Source organism: Miscanthus floridulus, chromosome 7 (assembly GCF_019320115.1).
Source record: "Miscanthus floridulus cultivar M001 chromosome 7, ASM1932011v1, whole genome shotgun sequence".
NCBI lineage: Eukaryota > Viridiplantae > Streptophyta > Magnoliopsida > Poales > Poaceae > Miscanthus > Miscanthus floridulus.
In genome coordinates this window covers 56,636,023-56,662,743 of record NC_089586.1, presented here as the reverse complement: position 1 = coordinate 56,662,743, position 26,721 = coordinate 56,636,023, and positions in this window count along the sequence as shown.

The window sequence follows — 26,721 nt, the reverse complement described above, 5'->3', positions numbered from 1 at the left end:
TTACTAGCATAAGAAATTGCATGATGCTTTCTATCTTTAATTTGACCCAAAACTACCCCCACAACATAATCACTATCATCACACATGATTTCAAAAGGCATCAACCAATCAGAGGGTTGAATGATTGGTGCAGAGATGAGGGATTTCTTAAGGATTTGAAAAGCATTTATACACTCATCATCAAACTCAAAGGGAGTATCCTTGGCTAACAAATTTGTAAGGGGTCTTGCAATATGAGAAAAATCTTTTATAAAATGACAATAGAACCCCGCATGACCAAGAAAACGTCATAGCCCTTTGACATTTCTAGGAGGAGGTAGTTGTTCAATTACTTCTATCTTAGCTCGGTCTACCTCAATCACATGTTTGGACACCAAGTATCCAAGCACTATGTGTTCTCTAACCATGAAATGACATTTTTCCCAATTAAGGACTAAGTGCTTCTCCACATATCTTTGCAAAACTTTTTCTAAATTTTCTAAGCAATCATTGAAAGTTTTTCCATAAATATAAAAATCATCCATAAAAAATTTCATGATTTCTTCTATCATATCAGAAAAAATAGACATCATGCACCTTTGGAATGAAGCTGGAGCATTGCACAATCCAAAAGAGATCCTATGATAAGCATAGGTTCTGTAGGGACAAGTAAAAGTAGTTTTGCTTTGGTCATCAGGATGGATTGGGATTTGATGATAGCCAGAATACCCATCAAGGAAATAGAAGAAAGAATGCTTTGCAAGCCGTTCCAATATCTCATCGATGAAGGGTAACGGGAAGTGATCTTTCATTGTTACCTTGTTAAGTTTTTGGTAATCAATGCACATCTGCCATCTAGTGACTATTCGTTGTGGGATTAATTTATCTTTTTCATTTTTTACCATAGTCATGCCCCTTTCTTATCTACAACTTGTACCAAGCTTATCCACTCACTATATGGCATGGGATAGATTATCCCTACATGCAAAAGTTTCAAAACCTCTTTCTTAACAACTTCTCTTATTGCATTGTTAAGCCTATGCTGGGGCTCCCTAGAAGGTGGATATGCTGGATCGATGGGAATGCGATGGGTGCAAAGGGTAGGACTAATCCCCTTGAGATCTTTGAGTGAGTAGCCGAAAGCAGAGCGATGCTTTTCTAAAATGGTAAGGAGCCAAAGGGTCTCATCCTTAGAGAGTTTATCACTAATAATCATAGGAGACTCCCTATCATTATTTAGAAAAGCATATTTCATACCTGAAGGAAGGGGTTTGAGCACAATGGGGGGTTTTGGCAGCTCTTGAGTTTCATCCAGAGGAAAAGGATCTCGTGGTTGTTCTTTGTCTTGGAGGAAATCCTGTGCGACTTCTTCGAGATTTTTGTCGGAAGCCTCCAAGAGAAATGCTACCATAATCTCCTCCATTGGATCTTTCTTAGGACTCATCTTCGTCTTAACATGTAACGAGCGAGTAATGGGAATAGAAAGGTTTATGCTTTTCCTGAGACTTACATTTATACTCCCCATTCTTCCTTCATTGAGGAGTCTCTCTATTGGATGCCCTATCAAGAGGTCAAACTCCCAAATATCAAAAACATAAAAACTAAGATACACCTTGGTTTCGTCTACTTTTATAGGGATGAGGTGAAAAATTCCTTCACTAGAAATGATCTTCCCAGAGAGACTTTTTAAGAGTTTGGTTGTCGGAGTTAATTGCATATTTCTAGGAAGGGTATGTGCAAAAGATTTAGACATAAGATTTACTCCTATAACCAGATTATAAAAACATAGAAGGAGGTTTTATGAATCTGACAACGGATGGAGGTAGAGGGAGAATCTAAACGAATAACTTTAGGAGAAACCTTGGATTCTCCCAACCACTCATTGCTTATAATTGTTGTCAACTCCTTCATAGTCTTTTTATGGAACTTCTCTTTAGTTGGGTCAAGAAGATGCTGGTTAGGTGCTAATGGCATCGAAGATTTCCTTATTGCATAATAATTCGATGTGTTTCCAAAATTAGAGAAAAGACCTTCCTCGAATTCAAACATATTATCTAAAGGTGGAATTTCTTCCTCCTTCGGTGGGTCAGGAACTTGGAGGATAGTGGAGGCTTCAAGTGGAGTAGCTAAAGGCTCCGGCTCAAATATCACATGTTCTTCCTCAAGAGTTTTCTCAACTACGTCTTCTAGGCCATCGTCATGAACACCGGTGTAGGGGGTGTTGTAGAACCGACCAATTTATAAGAGCACAAGTACAATGGCAGCCCACAAGCGATCACACTATCATACTTGAGCCATATAAACCCAATAGTCCATCGAGTACCATGATGGGTCTCGATTAACCATCAACATACAACCAAGATCATACATGATTCAACATACATGTCACATGTTACATAAAGTTCACAAATATAGTTCATTCATTAGAGTATGAATTAAGGTTATTACAAAGCAAGTTCAGTAAATAGTAGCAGAAGCAAATTAAAGTTTGAAGCTAACATTTGCCATCATAGTTCAAATACAGTGCCAACTCATGATCACACTCCCACAAAAGCATATAAGAAGGATTTATAAGAGATGTCTACCCAGGGCTCACTCCTTGTCCATGGAGGACAAAAGCAGTTCTTGCAATAGTCATGATAAAATGTACCATCTACTGCAATGGGAATAAAACTCTGAGTACAAGAAGGTACTCAGCTAGACTTACCCGTCATAAACCAAAAATTAGGTGACTCCAAGGATTATGCAAGGCTTTATAAGTGGAGGTAGCTTGACAACATTTTGCATAAAAAGCGACTAATTAAGTTGTATAATTATACTTTGGTCATCAAGTTAATTATAGCCATTCATCTCTATATTAGCAACTAACCTGTGCCAAACATGTAGTATATCATTTAGTAACATACAATAGTAACCATAGCCGGTGTAGTAATTCCATGTTCATCCGTTTATCACATTCCATAACATAATTACTATGATGTTGGGGCTAGCCAAGTTTCTCACTGTCCAGGAGAGACGGCGATTACTAGCTAGGAATTCATTCCTAACACAAACCCATGTAGACTAGATCAATGGTCACCTTAGGTCACCTTTTGTACAACTCAGGTCCACACTTCGCGGGTTCGCCCAGGGCCGCACAATCAGGGACAACCAGCTGCCAGGATGTTTAGGGTCGGCCTACCCTTGGGCTCATGTCTGGCTCCCCACACATCCTTACTACCATCTAGAGTGTGCACTCTAATAGAATGGGGTTTAGCTTGAGTTGAGCTACTCGGCTTCGTGGTCGAAATGAGTTATCCGGACAGCTAAGTGAGAGGCATATGTTCAATCTTGTCAGAAGTGGCAACAATGGTATGGTCCTTAATTGGCACAGACGGAAACACATGAGTCCACCTACACATAGACTCTGCCCAGCCTCCATTTACATTATCCCATGGTTCTTTTCCATGATAGCAAATATAGCTAATCGTGCTTTGGTATCCACCTATATCTCGCAGGTGATAGGAAATCACCCGACTTTTACCTGTCTAAGCATGGCTAAGCATATGTTCGATCCTAGACCTACACTGGGTTAAAGGTATATGTAACTAGACAAGGTAGTTCTATGCATCAAGTGTTTCCATTCAACTGTTATAACCTAATGCATCAAACATAAAGGACTCAAGTGATATTTTATAAAACATGGGAGACTTAGAATGCTTTGGGGCTTGCCTTTGAGGAAAGAGGTTGGTCGGTGATTAGCACTTAGGGAGATCTTTGAGAGTCTGCTCCTCTTCTCCTAGAGCTATGGCCTGAGGCATCTGCTGCTGATCCTCCTCCTCTTCTTCGTTGAACTCTAACAGAGTTTTCTCTTCAAATAATCCTATATGCATGAGCATGGAATAAGATATTATGAATGCATAAATAATGATAGGTATAATATGATATGATGTGATGAATGCATCCTCATATGTGTTTTCAATAGCATTACATTAAAGTAATAACAAGTTGCATCTTATTTTACTGAGTAGGCGCATATCTCTTCTCTACTACTTATGCAAACACTTATGTAAATCATTTTCTGGACAACAAGATAGCAGCCACTTGTTTTGACTATTACTAGAGTTATACACATCAAAATAATATGGTTGTGGACATTATGGAAAGCTTATAAAATTTCTTACAACTTTTTTAATCATCTTAATGTGATTCAGCAGTTATCTAGGTCAAACAAATCAATCTCTCAGATTTGTCTAGAGAGCAAGCATTTGTGATGACAGACTTCTAACAGTTATAATTCTTAAACCATAAGGCCGATGACTATGAACATTTAACACTAGGTATATAAGTAAGTTATCTACAACTTTGTTATTAACAAGTTTTATAGAAAAGACCATCATCATCATGGAATTATCATCACAACCAAAACTATACATGCAGCCATCTAGTTGAATTATAAAGCAATAATTCACTAGTTGCATATAAACAATTACTTTTAATACTAACTAATAACATCAACATATCATATGCAGCACAATAACCGTAGAAAACATCATGGTTAAATATAACTAAATTATTTACATCCATTTATTAATTTCCTTAGATAATAAGGTGATTTAAAGGATAAATATTTCCATTGCTTAAAAAATTCTGAGAAAATTACAGTAGCTTCCAAATGACCTTAATAGCCTACTGTACAAATTTCATTCTGTTTGGGTAAGTATAACTACCTCAACAAAAATGAAAAGTTACATAGGATTATTTTAGCAAAAATAGTTTAGCATAATGAAAAGTGTCAAACAACAGATTTAATATTTTTATTACATTCCCCCAAGCATAAGAATACTGTGTAAAATTTTGCATGATCATATGTGATGTATTTTTACCCCAATTAATTTCACTAGAAGCTAGCAATTAATTAGGATTAAATATGAAGACCATATTTAAAGTATGACCACTATAAGTTTAGTATTTTTACTAGCTAGAGTATGTCAACACAAGACCAAAAAAATTGGAAACACAATTTTATCACCTTTCTAGCTCAAGTTATGCATTTAACAATATAGAAACCATTTAAAAAGCATTTATCTAGCTACATTTTATTCTCCTAGAAAACTACCAGAAATAGTGTATCTCATATTTTTATCAAATACTACACTTCAAGATGAAACTAACAAAATTTGGTTCACCAACATTGGACACTGATAGCTTGAGATATGAATTTTTGAAACATGCATTCAAATATGTGAAATAAATTAGAAAATCAACCTCATACAGACCGACAGCTGGGACCTGCGGTCAGCGTAGCCCCACATGTCAATCACACAGAATAGAGCCCGACGGTTGATCGGCCATAGCTCATTACCGGCGGTGAGGTCACCACCGACGGCTTTGCCTTGACGTCCCGCATCGATGGGTGCACTTGGTTGGTCCAGAGACTCACCGGAGTAAGCTCGACGGCGGCAACGGCGGATAGCGAAGGTTGGAGGCAGTACGCCCGCCATTTCTAGCTATGACACACTTAGCCAAGGATGGCTACTCCATCCTAGTGACCTAGCGAAGCTACACGGTGTAGGTGAGGGCTCGGGGCTACTCCATCGTCGGTGAGCTCGGCCACGTGCATGGCCGTGCGGCGGCACACGGAGCACGACGGTGCTCACGCTGTTCCGACTAAACGGCGGTGAAAGGCAGGTCTCCGTCATGCCATTAGCAAGGCCTAGAGCTACGTGATCTAAGGTGCGCGAGAAAGGAGGGAGACAGTGAACCAATTCGATGGCGGCAAGCTCGAGTGCCACAGCGGCCATGGCCGACGCGTGTGGAGCGGCTGGTTTTTCCGGCGCAGTCAAGTGGTGGCTTCATCCCTACCTTCAGCCTAAGCTTCTATACTTTAGCATGGTGCTGGACCAAAGAAAACGAAGGCCTACAATGCAGTGGGATGGCGGGGCCACAATGAGCCACGAGCGCGGCGGCGCTCCAATGACAACGGGGGCTGCGGCAAGGTGAAATGCTGCACTACCTTGGGCCAGTAGGTGGTGCTGGTGGCTCAAGGAGCTAGAGGCTATGGCGAAGCAGCTATGGCCAAGATGAATTAGCTAGTGGAGCTACATTGGTGGTGAGCAGCAGCGGCGGAGCTGCAGTGGTGCTCAGCGAGCTCGGCGCGGCACGGCGCTGTGGAGAGGCAGAGCGGGTAGGAGGTAGTGAGAGCGGGCGAGTGGAGGGTGCGTGGTGTTTATGCACGCGTTGGCCTGACTGGTCAGGCCAACGCTAGCATGCTACCACCACACGGAGGCCACGACCTATGGTTGATCGGCCACTACCGGGCGTGCAGGCGCAAGTTCAATCGCCGTGATCGATGACTGACAGCACCACTTCAATCCCATGTAACTCCTAATCCGTTCATCCATTGCAAAAACTCCAATAACAAAAATTATAGAGCTACATGCCATCTATAACTTTGATTTAAGAACCATCATCTAATTCTCACTGGTTAACAAACTACACTGCTCTAAATTGAGGTACTTTGAAACTGAAAATTGTTTCCACACTTAGAAAATTTCATGTCTCAAAACAACATTTTGTTGAAACTTGTGCGCTGGTTTTGAGCATGCTATGCACTGAATTAGACCTTGACCCAAAAATGAAAGTTGTTACCCTAGTCAAGTACTACAACTTTTATTTAGGTCACACAGCCATACAAACAATCTAAGCTACTATTCAACTTAAGTCAAACTAGCATCATGAAAATGGCATTTCGAATGAAACTAACACTTTGAAGCAAAATTGGCCTAGGTCATGAATACAAACAGTATTCCATTTACCATCCTAGATGTGTCTAAGGTGATTTCATGACCTCACCACCATCTCATACATTGGTCATACATGATTGCACGCATAAACACATATATAAATCAACATTTCATGTGACAATGTATAAGAATGAGATGAAATTTCATATGCTTATGTTCATGAATGCTTGGATGATGATTGTGCTCATGAAATGCAAGTGCCAATTGCAATGCTTAACACAGAGGTGTTACAACCTTTCCCCTTATAGAAATCTTGTCCCGAGATTTGCAAGATCTACCATTCTTCATAAAAAGCGGGATAAACCTCACGTAAATAATCCTCCCATTCCCACTTGACATCTTGTTCTCTATGGTTATTCCACACCACCTTGTAGAACTTAATAACCTTGCTCTATGTTACTCTTTCCATTTCTTCTAGCACATGGATTGGTTTCTCCCCATAAGTCAAATCCGATTGGAGCTTAATGTTGGTGGGTGCAATGGCTTCCTTAGGTATGCAAAGATATCTTTTCAACTGAGAAACATGGAAGACATCGAATATAGCACTCATCTCTGGAGGAAGTTGTAACTTGTAGGTGACATTTCCTTTCCATTCAATAATCTTGTATGGCCCTACATATCTAGGTGCAAGCTTTCTTTTTACTCCAAATCTCTGCACTTCTTTCATGGGTGACACTTTTAAGTACACATAATCTCCCACTTCAAAAGTTAGTGGTCTTCTTCTTTTATCAGCATAACTCTTTTGTCTTGACTGAGCTGCTTTCATATGATGTTGGATAATGTGTACCTGCTCTTCAGCTTCGGTGACAAAGTCAATGCCAAAGTATCTTCTTGCACCGGGCTCAATCCAATTCAAAGGAGTTCTACATTTCCGACCGTACAAGGCTTCAAAAGGAGCTATCTTGATGCTCGCTTGATAACTATTGTTGTAGGAGACTCAGCTAAAGGTAGCCATTTCTCCCATGAACCTCTGGAAGATATAACACAAGCTCTCAATATATCTTCTAAGATCTAGTTTACTCTCTCAGTCTTTCTAGAAGTTTGTGGGTGGTATGCTAAACTTCTGATTAGTTTAGTCCCCAAAGCTTGGTGCAAGTGTTCCCAAAAACGAGTTATAAACTATGGTCTCCAATCTGAGATTATGGTCCTTGGTACTACATGTAGTCTCACAATCTAAGAAACATACAACTCAGTGTACTTCCCTACGTGATACCTTATGTTCACCCATATAAAATGTGCTTACTTGGTGAGACGATCTATAATGACCCATATGGAATTATGACCTTGTTGTGTCATCGGAAGGCCTATAATAAAATCCATACTTATTTCCTCCCATTTCCAGCCTAGGATAGGCAATGGCTGAAGTAATCCAATAGATTTCAAATGAATGGCCTTTACTCTACTACAATTATCACACCTAGCGACATAGGCGGTGATCTCTTTCTTCATCTTTGGTCCACTAAAAATGGGTTTTCAAATCTTGATACATTTTGCTACTACCCGGGTGGATAGACAACTTGAATGAATGAGCTTCATCTAAAATTTAATTTCTAAGCTCATGGTCTTTTGGTACCACAAGTCGATCCTTAAACCATGCTTGGTTTCTTGTTCTTTCATCCTTCTCTTGATGTGAAATACACCTACATTTGTCTTCTGCAGTTCTATGATTTTGCTCTCAAGTGAGCAACTAACAGTGATATTGTGCAGCACAATAGGATGTAACAAATTAAATCAATCTTCCAACAAGGCTTCCAAATTGTTGCAATGAGATTTCCGACTATGTGCATCTACTACAACATTGGCTTTTCCTAGATGGTAGTGCACTTCCAAATTGTAGTCCTTGATTAGCTCTAACCATCTTCGCTGTCTCATGTTCAGCTTAGGTTGAGTGAAGATATATTTGAGACTTTTGTGGTCAGTATATATGTGACATACATTTCCTAACCAGTAATGTCTCCATATCTTCAATGCATGAACAACTGCTACAAGCTCTAAATCATGTGTAGGGTAATTGACTTCATACTTTCTCAATTGCCGAGAAGTATAGGCAATAACTCTTCCTTTTTGCATGAGCACACACTCCAAACCTATACTCGATGCATCACAGAACACATCGAAGGGCTTCTCAATGTTGGGTTGTGCTAGAACAGGAGCTGTAGTTAACAAGGTCCTTAGGGTATGAAAAAGCAACTTCACACTCTAGTGTCCAACTAAACTTTTCATCTTTCTAAAGTAGTCTGGTCATGGGCTTAGCTATCTTAGAGAAATCAGGAATGAAACAACGATAGTAGCCTGCTAACCCTAGAAAACTCTTAACTTCATGAACCAAAGTCGGGGCCTTCCAATCCATTACCTCTTGTACTTTAGATGGATCTATAGAAATTCCATCTCTAGATAAGATGTGACCCAAGAAAGGTACTTTGCTCAACCAGAATTCACACTTGTTGAATTTGGCATATAACTTATGTTCCCTTAATTTGGACAAAACAATTCTTAGATGCTCTGCATGATCTGCCTCATTCTCTGAATAAATCAAGATATCATCGATAAACACAACCACGAACTTGTTGAGCTCGGGCATGAATACCGAATTCATCAAATACATGAAGTAGGCAGGAGCATTCGTCAGTCCAAAAGACATGACCAAATACTCGTACAAACCGTATCTAGTGGAGAAAGCTATTTTAGGTATATCATCTGGCCTGATCTTAATCTGGTGATAGCCTGACCTCAAGTCAAACTTGGAGAATACCTTTGCTTTTGCCAACTGATTGAACAAGATATCGATACGAGGCAAAGGATACTTGTTCTAAATGGTCACAACATTAAGCGGCCTATAATCCACACACATTCTCAAGGACTTGTCCTTCTTATTTACAAACAAAACTGGACATCCCCATGGAGATGAACTAGGCTAAATAAGACCTTTGTCCAATAGTTCTTGTAACTAAATTTTAAGTTCAACTAACTCATTTGGTGGCAACCTATAGGGTCTTCTTGAGATAGGTGCCGTACCTGGCACTAACTAAATCTTAAATTCCACATCCCTATCAGGTGGTAAACCTGGCAACTCATCTAGAAATACATCAGGAAACTAACAAACCACTAGTATATCATAAAGGGTAGTGGCCTGGATAGCACAAGATAAGTTTTGGAGATCAAAACTTTAGGGAAGTGGTACTAGAAAAGCATTACCTCCCTTTGGTTCCCTCAACATAATTGTCTGAGTGTATGTGTCAATGAGAACACCATGGTCACTCATCCAACTCATGCCTAATATCACATCTATGGCTAATCCGGGCAATACTATCAGATCCATCATATACTCCCTCTCTTATATAGAGATGAGCACATCCCTAACTATCTAATTCATAGAGATAGTAGCCCTAGCCGAACTTATACTATAACCTCCCTTGTTTACCTCAATTATTTTCTGATCATACTTAGATGCAAATGCTTGGCTCATAAATGAATGAGAAGCTCTAGAATCAAATAAAACAATGGCGAGATGTTTGTTAACAAGAATCATACCATCGGTGACAACCTCTCCTATAGGAACTTCTTCAATAATGGTATAATGCACGTATCTAGGACGTGCTTTAGGATTTGCCTGTCTCTGATTGCCCTAGTTTTGATTGCTGTTCTTCTTAGGATGGGGGCACTCTTTTGCCTAATGACCTAACTGATTACAGTTGAAGCATGGTTGATTGCTCCTGGGTCCTGCTGAGCTTCCTTTCCCTCCATTCCCCTTGGGTAGGGCAATGGTGAATGCCTTACAAAACACCTTCTAAGGCCAGTTGGCCAAGTATTTTGATGGAGGAGGCCTGAACTTGGGCGCTGGCGGTCAAAACTGTGGCCTAGCCACCACTGGAGTTTTGGACTGGGAAGATCCTGAGGCGCTTACCTCAGCTACTCTCTTGTGGCCTTTTGCTACCGCATGCATATTGTTCTAGTTCTCTTGAGTCAAGGCATCACTGATGAACTCATTGTATGTGGTGCACCTCGAGTTGGCCATAGTATTCATCAGCTTAGTGCTAAGACCTCTGTTGAAGCTTTCAATCTTCTTTTCTTCTATATCAATGAAACCTAGGGCATAATAGGACAAATTGTTCAAAGCATGCATGTACTCAGTAAGGGTCTTGGTCCCTTGTGTGAGAAGCATGAACTCGGATGCCTTCATGCGCATTAGCCTCGGGGGAATGTGATGTCCCCTAAAGGCTAACTTAAATTGCTCCCATGTGACCTGTGCATTGGTAGCTAAAGAGGACATGAAATGGGTCCACCATATCCCGACCGGTCTCTACAGCTGATGGGACGCATATTCTACCTTTTGATGTTTCGTAACCCTTAATAAATGAAAATTTTGCTCGATTGTGTTTAGCCATTCATCCGCCTAGAGCGGTTCTTTGGCCACCTTGAAGATAGGAGGCTTGGTGTCTACGAAATCCTTGAAAGAGCTATATTGATTTGGCTTAGGCCCTTGATGTTGCTGATGGGCGTGAGCAGTGTTTTGCACAATGAGGAACAATGTTTCCTCCACGGTTCTCTGACTACCCAAGAACTATGTAAAGAATTCATTCGTAGATGGTGGTGGTGGTGGTGGTAAGTCACCATCATTGCCACCCTAGCTGTTGCTGGCTCTGGCGCAAGTGCGAGTCATTTGCAAAGTTGCAACAATAAGTGATTATTGGATGATGTTAGGAGATTGCAGATGAATTGTATAATCATGCCAAACTAAAATTACTGGAGAGAATCTTAAATTCATACAATAAAACAAAGGCACAATAATCAATGTTTTCCTAAACGGTAAACGGTCTTTACATGGTCGCCCTTCGTTTAGTGTTTAGGCTGCTTACATGGTGTTTAAATGAAGTTAAACGGTCTAAACAGTTTTGTACTTTTAAAAAATACATATAATTATATATGTGCATGTAAAAAACCAAGTATTCTAGCATTTATACATATTTATCTGAGTAAAAATCAATTATTTTGGTATGTATATATATTTATACATGTGAAAAGAACCAAATATAGATATTTATGCATGTAACATATCAAGTGTACACATTTATAAATATAATAAACTTAAGTATACAAATTTATCCATACAAAACTGAACTAGATTTACCTTGTGTTCGCCTAAATGGCCGTTTAAACAACTGTTTAGCCTATTTAATGTTGTTTATCTCCATTCTGTTTAGGCCGTTTTTCCCATTTTTTGACCATTTAAATGGTCAACTGTTTAATTTCTATTTACCCCTAAACAAAATAGTTTACCACCGTTTACCATTTACTGGTCGTTTAATCCGTTTAGGCAAACACTGACAATAATTCATTCTCGCAACATGACATCACCAATTGGATCAATTATCGTGCTCATAGCGCGTTAACATGCATGTCATAATCCACTAGTAAAACAAAACTAGAATTTCATTAAAGTTCAACCCATAGTGAAACAACATGCAGAGTGCCAATATTACACGGAAGTCAAACCACTAATACCAACTTCAAGCTACAAGTCCATTACATAAATAATAGGGATACATCTAGCGCTTTAACTAGTCACTAGGCGATGCTAATCTTCCACATGCTCGCTGTCGAGGTCGGAGATAGGATTGTCCTCATCCTCTAGTTCTACTTTTTCTTCCTCCCAACCGTCATTCTTGACCAACATCTCTAGATCTTATTCTCCCTATTAAGGATCGGGTGTAGTTGATTGTTCAGGAAATGCACCTCATGCTAAAGATCAACCACCATGTTTTGGGTCTATGCAAGTGCTGGCATAAGTCCCTCTCGACATGGTCTTGCTGCACATTCAAGGCTTGAGTCCTATCTCATTCTGCTTCTACCATAGTCGCATAGTTGTTCGCTAGGATCCGCTAGCACGTAGCTATGAACGCCTCAGCATGGATGGCCTCCAGCTGCTCTCATAGTCCTGCTAGCATGACTTGATCATCTGCTCTTGCCTCTTAGGTGATAGCTCTCTACTGATCAACTTGCTCCATTTGGGTGTGGAGATTTCCCAAAGCTACATAAGCTAGATTAGTTTCCCATCGAGCCTCACTTGCTGCTTTTTTGTGCTTGCGCACACGCTTCTTTAGCTTATGTTGTGCAGCTTCGGCTCTTAAGAGCTTATCCATGCAGGTGGTATAGGATCCTTACCAAAAGTCCCTGTTGTCCTGACGAGTGTAGAACATCTTCATTACTACGAACATCACGCTCATAGCGGGACTAGAACTGTCTGCCCGCTCATCCCTATCTCGGATTAACGCATTGCTATTGCGTTGTGCCCATACCGTTGTGGATGGATCCACTCGAGGAAAAGTACCAGTGGCACTGCCGATAATCTCATCCCCATGCTGCTGACAAATCTGACTCAGCACCTCAAAAGCCACTACTTGGGCAGCCTCCCAAGGAGTTCTTCCTTTAGATTCCGCCTTCCATTCCTACCAGAAGGGTGCTTGGTTATGAGCTGGTATGTTCAGCTGTACTTCATACCATGCTTGTCCCTCCGGGTATACTTCATTCCAGTAATAGAGGGGCAGTTCGTAATATCCTGCATAATGCAAGACTCTCCAAAGTAGGGCAGGAGTTCCAAACATCAATAGGAAATTCTCACTTCCAGCCGGTGCTGCCATTTGTACCAACAACATGGTGCAATTCTCATGAGACAAAGTCATAATGGATAAGAGTTACATAACTGAGTATGAGATTTATAAGGGTAGGAACAATGCAATTATGAAATAACGATGATTTATCATGATGCATGCATGTTCCGTACGTTCTCACAAACTTAGGAAAATTAAAACTCCTACGGCATACGCAGTGGCATACATACGTTCTCTCATATATAATGTAACTAGTTGGGGTACATGTTTCGTTGTTAGTGTACCTGCACAAGAATTTCATTTCAGCCCAACTCCAGAATTATATATGTAGAATGTAAATCTAGGTTCTAAGTTGCAATCTAAATACTTTCATATATATATACCCATATATATACTTCCATATCAAAGCTACCCGAAAGTAAATACGTCCTACATATACATATAAATATGCATACATAGTCGTATCAAAGCTAACCCACAATTAAATACCTCTACATATATATGAGACATATATATACTTTAGTATCAAAGAGAACTCTCCCCATAGACCGCATGCTCACATCTTGCGGTCATGCCAATGCCACTATAATGATGATTGGTATCTTACCTTGGGCGTAGAGGCATTTGATCCATACATTACCACTCAAGTGAATGGCATCCATACAATAGCATGTCGTATGGATGACGAAATTGAAAACCCCTCAAGTGAGTACTTAATTAGCCACCTGTCCTTAACTAGGCATAAAGGAAGTGATCACTAGAACACTTTAGATTCAAACTATAGGTTTTAAAACACCTATATATATAGCTATAAGTTGCTATAAACTGGTTTTGGAAAACAAAAACTTTTGTTTTAAATACACATGTGGCAATTAATGTTGAATCTTGCTCTGATGCCAGCTGTCGCAGAACCAACCAATTTATAAGAGCACAAGTACAATGGCAGCCCGCAAGCGATCGTACTATCATACTTGAGCCCATATAAATCTGGTAGTCCATCGAGTACCACGACGGGTCTCGGTTAACTATCAACATACAACCAAGATCGTACATGATTCAACATACATGTCACATGTTACATAAAGTTCACAAATATAGTTCATTCATCAGAGTACAAATTAAGGTTATTACAAACCATGTTCAGTAAACAGTAGGAGAAGCAAATTAAAGTTTGAAGCTAACATTTGCCATCATAGTTCAAATACAGTGCCAACTCATGATCACACTCCCACAAAAGCATATAAGAAGGATTTATAAGAGATGCCTGCCCAGAGTTCACTCCTCGTCCACGACAGGACAGAAGCAGTTCTTGCAATAGTCATGATAAACTGTACCATCTACAAGAATGGGAATAAAACCCTGAGTATGAGAAGGTACTCAGCTAGACTTACCCAGCACAAACCAAAAATAAGGCAACTCTAAGGATTATGCAAGGCTTTATAAGTGGAGGTAGCTTGACAACATTTTGCATAAAAAGCGACTAATTCAGTTGTACAATTATACTTTGGTCACCAAGTTAATTATAGGTATTCATCTCTAAATTAGCAACTAACCTATGCCAAACATGTAGTATATCATTTAGTAACATACAATAGTAACCATAGCCGGTGTAGTAATTCCATGTTCATCCGAACCATCACATTCCATAACACAATTACAACGATGTTGGGGTAGCCAAGTTTCTCACTGTCCAAGAGAGATGGCAATTCAAATCAATTTCAACTAGCTAGGAATTTATTACTAACACAAACCCAAGCATACCAGATCAACGATCACCTTAGGTCACCTTTGGTACAACTTAGATCCACACTTCATGGGTTCACCCAGCGCCGCATAATCAAGGACAACCAGCTGCCAGGACGTTCAGGCCTGGCCAACCCTTGGGCTCACGTCTAGATCCCCGCACATCCTTACTACCATCTAGAGTGTGCACTCTAATAGAATAGGGCCTGGCTTGAGTTGAGCTACTTAGCTTCACGATCAAAATGAGTTATCTGGCCAGCTAAGTGAGAGGCATGCGTTCAATCTTGTCAGAAGTGCCAATAATGGTACGATCCTTAATCGACATAGATGAAAACACATGAGTCCACCTACACATAGACTCTGCCTAGCCTCCATTTACATTACCCCATGGTTCTTTTCCACGATAGCAAATATAGCCAATCGTGCTTCGGTATCCACCTATATCTCCCAGGTGACAGGAAAATCACTCGACTTCTACCGATCTAGGCATGGCTAAGCATATGTTTGATCCTAGACCTACATAGGGTTAAAGGTATATGTAACTAGACAAGGTAATTCTATGCATCAAGTGTTTCCAATCAACTATTATAACCTAATGCATCAAACATAAAGGACTCAAGTGATATTTTATAAAACATGGGAGACTTAGAATGCTCTAGGGCTTACCTTTGAGGAAAGATGTTGGTCGGTGATTAGCACTTAGGGAGATCTTCGAGAGTCTACTACTCTTCTCCTAGAGCTATGGCCTAAGGCGTCTCCAGCTGATCCTCCTCCTCTTCTTTGTTGAACTCTAACAGAGTTATCTCTTCGGACGATCCTATATGCATGAGCATGGAATAAGATATTATGAATGCATATATAATGATAGGTATAATATGATATGATGTGATGAATGCATCCTCATAAGTGTTTTCAATAGCATTGCATTAAAGTAATAAGAAGTTGCATCATATTTTACTAAGTAGGTGCATATCTCTTCTCTACTACTTAAGCAAACACTTATGTAAATCATTTTCTGGAGTACAAGACAGCAGCCAATTATTTTGACTATTACTAGAGTTATACACATCAAAATAATATGATTGTGGACATTATAGAAAGCTTATGAAATTTCCTACAACTTTCTTTTAATCATCTTAATATGATTCAGCAGTTATCTAGGTCAAACAAATCAATATCTCAGATCTGTTTAGATAGCAAGCATTTCTGATAGTAGACTTCTAATAGCTATAATTCTTAAACTATAAGGCCTATGACTATGAAACTTTAACACCAGGTATATAAGTAAGTTATCTACAACTTTGTTATTAACAATCTTTATAGAAAAGACCATCATCATCATGGAATTATCATCACAAATGAAACTATACATGTAGCCATCTAGTTGAATTATAAAGCAATAATTAACTAGTTGCATATAACCAATTACTTTTAATCCTAACTAATAACATCAACATATCATATGCATCACAAGAACCATAGAAAACGTCATGGTTCAACATAACTAAATTATTTGTATCCATTTATTAATTTCCTTATATAATAAGGTGATTTAAAGGATAAACATTTCCATTGCTTAATAAATTCTGAGAAACTTACAGTAGCCTGTAAATGACATCAATAGCCTAGTGTACAAATTTCATGCCATTTGGATAAGTATAACTACCTCAACAAAAATGATAAGTTACATAGGATTATTTTAGCAAAAATAGTATAGCATAATGAAAAGTGTCAAACAATAGATTTAATATTTTTATTATATTGCCCCAAGCATAAGAATACTGTGTAAAAATTTGCATGATCATTTCTTATGTATTTTTACCCCAATTAATTTCACTAGAAGATAGCAATTAATTAGGATTAAATATGAAGTTCATATTATAATTATGACCACTACAAGTTTAGTATTTTTCCTAGCTAGAGTATGTCAACACAAGACCAAAAAATTGGAATCAAAATTTTATCACCTTTCTAGCTCAAGCTATGCATTTAACAAGATAGAAACCATTTAAAAAACATTTATCTAGCTACATTTTATTCTCCCAGAAAAATACTAGAAACAGTGCATTTCATATTTTTATCAAATACTACACTTCAATATGAAACTAACAAAATTTGGTTCACAAACATTGGACACTCCTAGCTTGAGATATGAATTTTTGAAACATGCATTCAAATCTATGAAATAAATCAAAAAATCTACATCATACAGACTGACAGCTAGGACCCATGGTCAGCGTGGCCCCACATGTCAGTCACACAAAATAGAGCATGGTGGTTGACCGACCATAGCTCATCACCGACGAGGTCACCATCGATGGCTTTGCCTCGACGTCCCGCATCGATGGGTGCACTTGGTTGGTCGAGAGACTTGCCGGAGTAAGCTCGACGGCAGCCATGGAGGATGGCGGAGGTCAGCGGCAGTACTAACAAGACCTAGGATGTGCCTAAAGGGGGGGTGAATAGGTGTTTCTAAAAATTAACACCTTTAAAAGCGAAAACAATTTAGTAATGGGAGTTTCCGAGTGGAAACTCCAAATCAGAGTAATACAACCCCTCACAAGTTAGCCAATGAGTAAATAAATAATATTAAATAATCCTAGGAGCCTAGAACCTGCAACACAAGAGTTAGAACACGGATCAAATAAATTAAGCACTGAGCTCTAATACCAGCCATGTCCGGTATACACGTGTTCTGCAGAACAGCCCCAAACTTGCTCCTTTTGATTTCAATCTTCAGACCAACCTGTAGGCACCCACTAAAGATAGTGCCACACACAGGTAACCTGCACAAGAGCTAGAGAAACACAAATATCAAATAAAATGTGAATTGAGACACAATATTTGTTTTACCAAAGTTTAGACTACGTTGAGTTCTACTCTCTATTGAGGGGGCTGCGGGCGACCCAACGAAGGTCAGTTCTAGAGGGTACCACAAAGGTCACTCTAGCTGGAGTCTTTTCCAACTCCTTTTCCTCCTTCCACTAGATTATTCCTTCCCTTGCGGTGGCGGAATCGACCGTTACAGACTTTCTAAGGCAACCACAATCTCTCGAGCGCTCTCCAGCAATGCCTAGCCATCTAGGACCGAAGAGTCTGAGAGTAACAAATGCGAATCATGAAATAGACAATATGCACAAGTGCTCAAGTGGTGGCTTGCTCTCTTTTTCGAACTCTCTCTCAACCCAAAAATGCATTTTGTGATTTGGATCACACACTCAGTAAGAGAGGGTTGGGAGAGTTGGTAAGGCTCAAAAACATGTATTGTAACCAGCAGAATTAGCAGTCTCCAAAGGTGGAGGCTAAGGGGTATTTATAGCCCCTTTGAAAAACTAGCTGTTATGTAGCCGTTGCCATACCGAACACGTCCGGTATGACTTGCACTGCGCCAATGGTCACTGAGTTAAAGTATGCGAGGTGTTGGAACTCCCAACACTTTCTAGGACTACCGATTGATGGAACTCCTGACCAACTTAAGTAGGAACTTTCGACCCTTCGCTCATTTGAAAACTAGCCGTTGGCTCTGGTTGGCCATACCGGACATGTTCAGTATGAATACCGAATACATTCGGTATGACCAGGACAGTGAACTCTTAAGTCAGTAAGGTGTCAGGACTTTCGACCCCCAGAACTACTGACACATGTCAAGACTTCTAACACATAACTCTTCCAAAACTACAAAGACAAAAAAGTGCACACCCCAAATATCGAACACATCCGGTATGCACGGTATTGTGCAGAGAGTTAGAATCTCTTGTCTCTCTCACTCAAACCTCACATAGGTTGGCTTGAGCACTTATGAATAATCATCTATCAACATGATGCATCCCTTATAATAGTATGGCGTTCTTATAAACTCAATATTAAAAGAAAAACAAGATTATACCACTTGAGTTGATTTCTTTCGAATTGATGTTGTCTCTTTCAATCTTCATTAAGTGAGATTGCCAACATGTTGATATTGATCTTTTTACTTGAGCATAGCCATCTTGAGCACGTGACTTGATTCCATTCATCAAATATGAATAACTCCAAATGCATCAAGTCACTTCCATCAACTTGTCTAATATAGATTTGATCCTCCACATTAATATGACCTTCATAGCTTGATTAGTACCTCAACTAAATGCAAGTACTTCCTTCTTCACTCTAGCTAGTTTCTTTAGCTGCCAAGCCATCGCTTGCCCTTCACCCTTGCTTAGTACCTTAAAGCTTTTCCCTGCTCTCTTCACCATCTCAAGCCATCAAGTCACACCTTGTGTTGAATCATACAATGAATTCCATAGAACACCATCAATCATTGATATCCCACCATAATTAAGTCTTTGCATGAATTACATTTGCATTGTTGTCTTGTGCTTGAACTAGACTCCTTATACAACAACACATCATTTTGGCTTCATTAAGCATTTGTGAGATAACCAATTTCCTGTTTCACACTTTGAGAAAATGTTAGATCTTTAATCGTGTTGACATTCAATCATCCAAAATCCACTATAGGGTTAGATGCACTTTCAATCTCCCCCTTTTTGGTAATTGATGATAACCCTATTAAAGCTTAAAAAATGGTATAAACAATTAGGATTTTGGGTTCAATGATTTATGGAAGGCTCTCCCTTAATATGTGCAATATGAATTGAATTCACAAATGACCTCAAATATCGATTTGCACATACTAAAACACATAGGAGACTCCCCCAAAATCATTGCATCCATGGGGAGCAAGTGTGTGTGACAAAAATAAAAATCGTGTTGCATATGACATGATATATCACATAAGAATAAATAGAAAGCATCACACCATACATTTTCAATCTAAAACATGCATGGTCCTTATGAAAGTAAATACATCATATATATCACACACATAACACTCATCACAAAGATTTCTCAAGTCCACAAGCTACTAATTTAAATCATGTCTCATTAGATACATAGATAAAGCTCATAAGCTATCCCATCTCAACAAGATATAACAAAGAAGATACCACTTGAAAAGACTACAGCTACAATACATATCTTTAGGTACAAAAAGATAAACTCATAAAGCACAACCTTGAAGCTTTAATCACAAATTCTCCCCCTTTGTCATCTATCACCATAAAAGGTTTGACAAAAAGAACTAAGCACAAAGAGGGGCTGCAAGTTGCATCTGATCACTGAGATCACTCATCATCATCATCATATCCGTCTCTGCCTTCTCTATCATCATCTAAATGTGAAGAAGAACATGGAGAAGCACATGGCAGAGGGGAAGCTCCTCCTACTGCTGCACCACCTATAGGTGCATCTGCCTTTGCTATTGCTGCTTCCCCTAGACCTGCTGGAGGTACTCCAATCTCAAGTAGATCTACAACTATCTTTAGGTCCTTATGAATCTTATCATAGTCGAAGGTATGCCCTATCACCTGCTCAATCATATGCATTAAGTACTAAGTAAAACCACAACCCTTGAGGGGGCTCTCTCCAACATTCCTAATCTCACACTAGATGAAGTCGAATACACTAAAGGGTCATGCATCTGGTGCCATCCTATGGAGTAAGTTCCTAGAATAGTCTGCTATGTTTCTCTTGTCTCCACCCTTATAGTTAATGGTCTTCCTAAACATCCTGTCCATATATCTATAAGTAGGGTGAAGACCTAGAACCTTCCCCACTGCTCCTCTCTCACCCCTAGTGGATACATGTAGGCGAGCTACTCTAGAGGTAGCACTTGCTCTAAGTGGATCCTATCTCTCTAGAGATCATCCTCTAAGAAACCAAGCAGAGCTATGAAGGCATCATAATCAACACTGTACCACTAGCCCTCAAGCATCTAGTGCATCCGCCTCTCATCCTCCTCAACAAACAGGGTGGCATAGAACTGAACTATCACCTCTGTGTTCTAGTCATGCTAGAACTCCATGATCTCAAATACCCATGTATGCTGACAAATGGCAACTACATGATCTATGGAGGGCTTCTGCAACTCTCTAACATACTGCCAGTCAATCCACTAAGACCTTGCTATCACTAGGTTCCTGGTGAGTATCACACTAGAGTAGAAGTCCATATGAAACATAGTGTGAAAGCGATGATCATACTGAATCCTCTGCAAACCTCTGGGATCTATCCTCCTCTTATCCCTAGATTTCTTGGTCATACCCTTACCACAATAATCAGTTCTAGCAACATAATTGGGTAAGACTGGAGCATGTACCTCAAGAAGACCAAAGTGCATACTAGGAGTGAGCTGCCCTTGCTGAGGTGGGTACTACACTAGAGGTACTATCTACTACTCCTCAATCTCTTGCTCATCATCTAAGCTGCCACCATCTGAGCCTCTATCAATGCTCTTCCTCTTTCTATCTCTGGGCTCCACTCTATATTCATCTGTGTCAGTGTCAGAGGAAGAACTACTACCTCCCTCTTTTTACTATAGAGCATTACTGGTAGCTGCTCGAGCAGACCTCCTCCTGGTCTGCTACTCACTAAATCCATGATGCATGTCCTACCTTGCTTTCTTGTATCTGTCCAAAGCTAGATCATGACTGAACTTGGATCTAGGTCCCCGTCTTCCACTCATGGCTGCTACCCTATATCCAAAGATTTGCAAGGAATTTTAGATACATCCAAGAGATAGCTTATTTTAGTTGAAATATAGGAATAAGAGTAATTATCATATGCTTTGCAATCACCTCAACCAAACTAGGTCACAAGGTTCACTAATTACAATAGACAATTAAACTTAGTCCTAAGAATCAACCACTGAGAAGATTGAAACAAGGGAGCAAAGCTTGCTCTATTGCCTCATACTGGACACGTCTGGTGGGAATACCGGACATGTCCGGTATGAGCGGACAGCAACCCTAACTAGGGCCCTTGGCTCAATCTTCAACCAATCCAATTCAAACTCTAGGCATTGCTTCTAGACAGGTAATGTAGCCTAGAATCAATGGATCACCAATATGGGGAGAAGAAAGGGCGGCTGGGTGTTTTTTCTAGGAGAAAGAAGGATAGGACAGACGGTGGCCGAAGGGGTACGTTCGGTTTTATTACCCTACACATATCGGACATGTCCGGTATCAATATCGGACACGTCCAGTATTTGTGGGCTGGCTATCTTTCTTCCAAAATTCATTCTCTTGATTCCAAAACCCCTTCTAGGTCAAAAACTCAGTCCAAAAGATATACAATCTTGATCCAAACTGAGTATAGTTATTTTCCTTATCTAATGCCATGATTTGATATTCTCTTTTTCAAATATTTGGCATATTTATGATTTTGAATATTTGAGAGAGACTTAGAGAGACATAGGAGTTTATGTACTTGAGAGGGTCATTCCACTTGTGATTAGTCAAGCAAGCAATCAACGGGAGCAATACTCACAAATGACATGACTTAGGTCACAAAGACCAAGAACCAAATAGGTTTTCCAAAATCACACCACCTATGCATTCTAGTTAGGGATTTTGCAAAACATTTATCCTGTGTCACACAAATGCACACTCTAGCATATAAAGGGCCTTAGATGCACTTACAATGCATGTATGTAAATACATACCTTTGCCTTGAGCCCACAAGAATTCCACTAAGAAGATACATAGCATGATAATCTTTATGTTGACCTTAATTGCCAAATAATCATGCTAGATACGAAATCAATTTTCATCCAAAGGATTACAAGCAATGCTAGATAAATTTGTTAGTCCACAAAGGTGCAAAATAGAAACTGAGCTCCCCCTAAATAAGTGTTTGAAGTAATTTGAATGACTTTCAACTAGCACTTTATTCTATTAAGAATTTGGGAGTCAATTTTTTATTTAAACCATAACCAAATAATTTGCCATATTTAAATTTGAGTTCAAGAGATGCTCACAATCCACTTAAATTTGGTAAATCACAAGCTTCTGAGTAAATTAAGGATATATGAAAATATATGGATCAAAGACTTAGTTGCAATCCAATTAGTGTTCTGGTTCCTGCAATATCGGACACGTCCGGTATACATACCAGATACGTTCGACATGTGCAGAATAGAAGCACTTTTGTTTGTCCCTTGCCATACCGGACATGTCCGGTAGGTGCAGGACATAAACAATTAAACCGCTGCTTGTGATTCTTCGTTTTAGCTCTAGTATTTCTTTTATGACCTGCATCTCAACAAATAAATTTCTCTACTAGAGAGCTATTAAAAGCACCATATGCCAAACATGATAATTATCAAGTGAAACTAATTAGCCACTTTCAATATTTTACAAATATGCCTATTTGTGAGCCATTGAGCACAAAACACATAAAGTGGCTATCCTAAAAGATTTAGGCACTTGTTACCAATGGTGAGGATGAAGTAGATGATTTGTTCAATAATTTATCTTTGGGTCAACAATATAAGAGATTATGATAAGAATTGGTAGATAGATTGAGTGAATATTTTCAATTTGCTTGCTCAACCACCTCGATGCCTTCATCTCATCACCAAGTACCTACATCATTAACCTAAGCACACTTTGGTACCCAACTCTTGTTGGTTCCTTTTGGGTTAGTCAATAAGTGCTTAGGTACCCAAATGGCTTTAGTACTAGTTTGTGGTGAACACATCACCTTGCTAGTGCTAACTCCATTATGGTCTTCCTAAGCATATCATTATAAACAAATGTGTTTGGCTTATGAGTGTTACCATTTGGGCATTCATAGCTTAGATGCCCCCTTTCTTCTACAAGCATAGCATATATGGCCTTTGTTTGCTTTATGCTTGTTTTGCTTGTATGGTCATCTATCAACCTTGTGGCCCATCTCATTGCATCCAAAGCATCGTCTTTTTGCTACTTGGGCTTCCTTTCTTGCCTCTTTGTACATTGGGCATTTCCTGGTAGGATGCCCTAATTTCTTGCACATGAGACATGCACTTTGTCCATCACTTTTCTTTTGGTTGGCCAACTTGTTTGAGGCCTTTTGTTCGGCCGCTTCACACTTGTTGGCCCAACTCTTATGTGGACACATAGCCCACTCATGTCCATATAATACACAACCATAGCATAACCTTTTTCCATGTTTCTTGCTCTTGGTTGTGTTGGCCTTGCTTGAAATGTGATTCTTTTGTTGGGCTTTGGAGGAAGCATGGTTTGAACCCTTCTTAAGCTTCTTCACCATGTTATCATGAGAAGGTTGTGCTTTCTCCTTACCCTTCAACCAAATCACATCTTTCTTTAATCTTTCCACCTATTCTTTGAGCTCTATGTTTTCTATGAGATTTAGCTCAATTGAACATTGGCTTGCTTGAGGAGCACACTCATTAGTACAAGAAATATTTAATTGAGATGGTGTACTAGTGAGTGAATGTGTGAGAGGTTGAGAAAATTATACAGATGTGATCACAACCTCATTAGCCACCTCAAGCATGATGCTTGATTCTACTACTTCCTCATGAGAGCACTTTAGATGAACATAGTTTGCTTGTAGCACATTATACTTGCTTGATAGTTCATCTAGTCTTGCCTTGAGCTCAAAGTTTTCCTTCTCTAGTTGTGAAACACTAGAAGAGGAGTTAGTAACTAAAGCATGCTCAATTGATATTTTTTCATATCTCTCATTGATTTCCTTTAGTTCTTCTAACTTGGAGATGAGAAACATTTCTTGTCATTGATGTGATCGCTCTTGCTTCTCATTCTATTCCTCTAGCTCATCATTCTTCTCAACTAGCTTCATGAGGATGAGCTTGTCTTTGCTACTTAGATGATCAAGAGTGTAACTATCTTCAATTTCAATATCACTCTCCACTTAATCATCTATTTGTGCTATCTCCTTGGCTTGTTCTTTCTTGTTAGTCTTCTTCTTGCTTTTCTTGGCCATGAGACACAAGTGATGAGAATCATGAGATACTGAGGTTGATTCATCACTTAGTCACCACTAGTCTTTAGCATCCTTGCAAACAGCTGCTTGCTGCTCTACTGCCTAGGCCATACCGGACACACTTGGTAGGCATACCGAACATGTCTAGTATGTGCAGGCAGACAACAAGTCATGCATTGCTTGCACTTCTTGCTCCGACTCGGCACTCTTGCGGTCTTGTGTTGGTTCTTTGCTGCATGAAGACACAATGGACAGACTTTTCATTGAATTGCACTCAATAGCACCATCATATTTGGATTTTTCATATAATTCAACAAGTCTAGTCCAAATGAGATGAGCACTCTTTGGAGGTGGTTGTCCATTAAAGATTGCCTCATCTTGAACCTCTGCACTCAATGTACTCAAAATGACATTAATAGCTTGAGCATTGAGTTGCACGCATATCTCTTCCTCTTTTGACAATTTTTTATAGTTGCTCCAATCAACTATATGAAGAGGTATGCTTGCATCCACAATATGCTCAACAAGAGGACTAATATCCCTAAAAGCATTGAGTACATGAATTGAGCAAGGTAGAAAGTTTGAACCATCATTTTGGAGAAGCAATGGCTCCAACTCGATAGCATCGACATCCTTTTCTCATGACGGTGAAGCTTTAGGTGAGTTATGGCTCTGATACCACTTAAAAGGACCTAGGATGCCACCTAGAGGGGTGGTGAATAGGCATTTCTAAAAATTAATATCTTTAAAAGCAGAAATGATTTAGTAATGGGAGTTTCTGAGTGGAAACTCTAAATAATAGTTATGGCCTGAGGCGTCTCCTACTGATTCTCATCCTCTTCTTTGTTGAACTCTAATAGAGTTATCTCTTCAGACGATCATATATGCATGAGCACGGAATAAGATATTACGAATGCATATATAATGATAGGTATAATATGATATGATGTGATGAATGCATCCTCATAAGTGTTTTCAACAGCATTGCATTAAAGTAATAACAAGTTGCATCTTATTTTACTGAGTAGGCACATATCTCTTCTCTACTACTTAAGCAAACATTTATGTAAATCATTTTCTGGACTACAAGATAGCAGCCAATTGTTTTGACTATTACTAGAGTTATACATATCAAAATAATATGGTTGTGGACATTATATAAAGCTTATGAAATTTCCTACAACTTTCTTTTAATCATCTTAATGTGATTCAGCAGTTATCTAGGTCAAACAAATCAATCTCTTAGATCTATCTAGAGAGCAAGCATTTCTAACAGCAGACTTCTAACATCTATAATTCTTAAACTATAAGGCCTATGACTATGAAAATTTAACACCAGGTATATAAGTAAGTTATCTACAACTTTGTTATTAAGAAGTTTTCTAGAAAAGACCATCATCATCATGGAATTATCAACACAACCGAAACTATACATGCAGCCATCTAGTTGAATTATAAAGCAATAATTAACTAGTTGCATATAACCAATTACTTTTAATCCTAACTAATAACATGAATATATCATATGCATCACAAGAACCATAGAAAACATCATGGATAAACATAACTAAATTATTTATATCCATTTATTAATTTCCTTAGATAATAAGGTGATTTAAAGGATAAATACTTCCATTGCTTAATAAATTCTAAGAACATTACAGTAGCCTAAAAATGACATTAATAGCCTAGAGTACAAATTTCATGTCATTTGGATAAGAATAACTACCTCAACAAAAATGACAAGTTACATAGGATTATTTTAGCAAAAATAG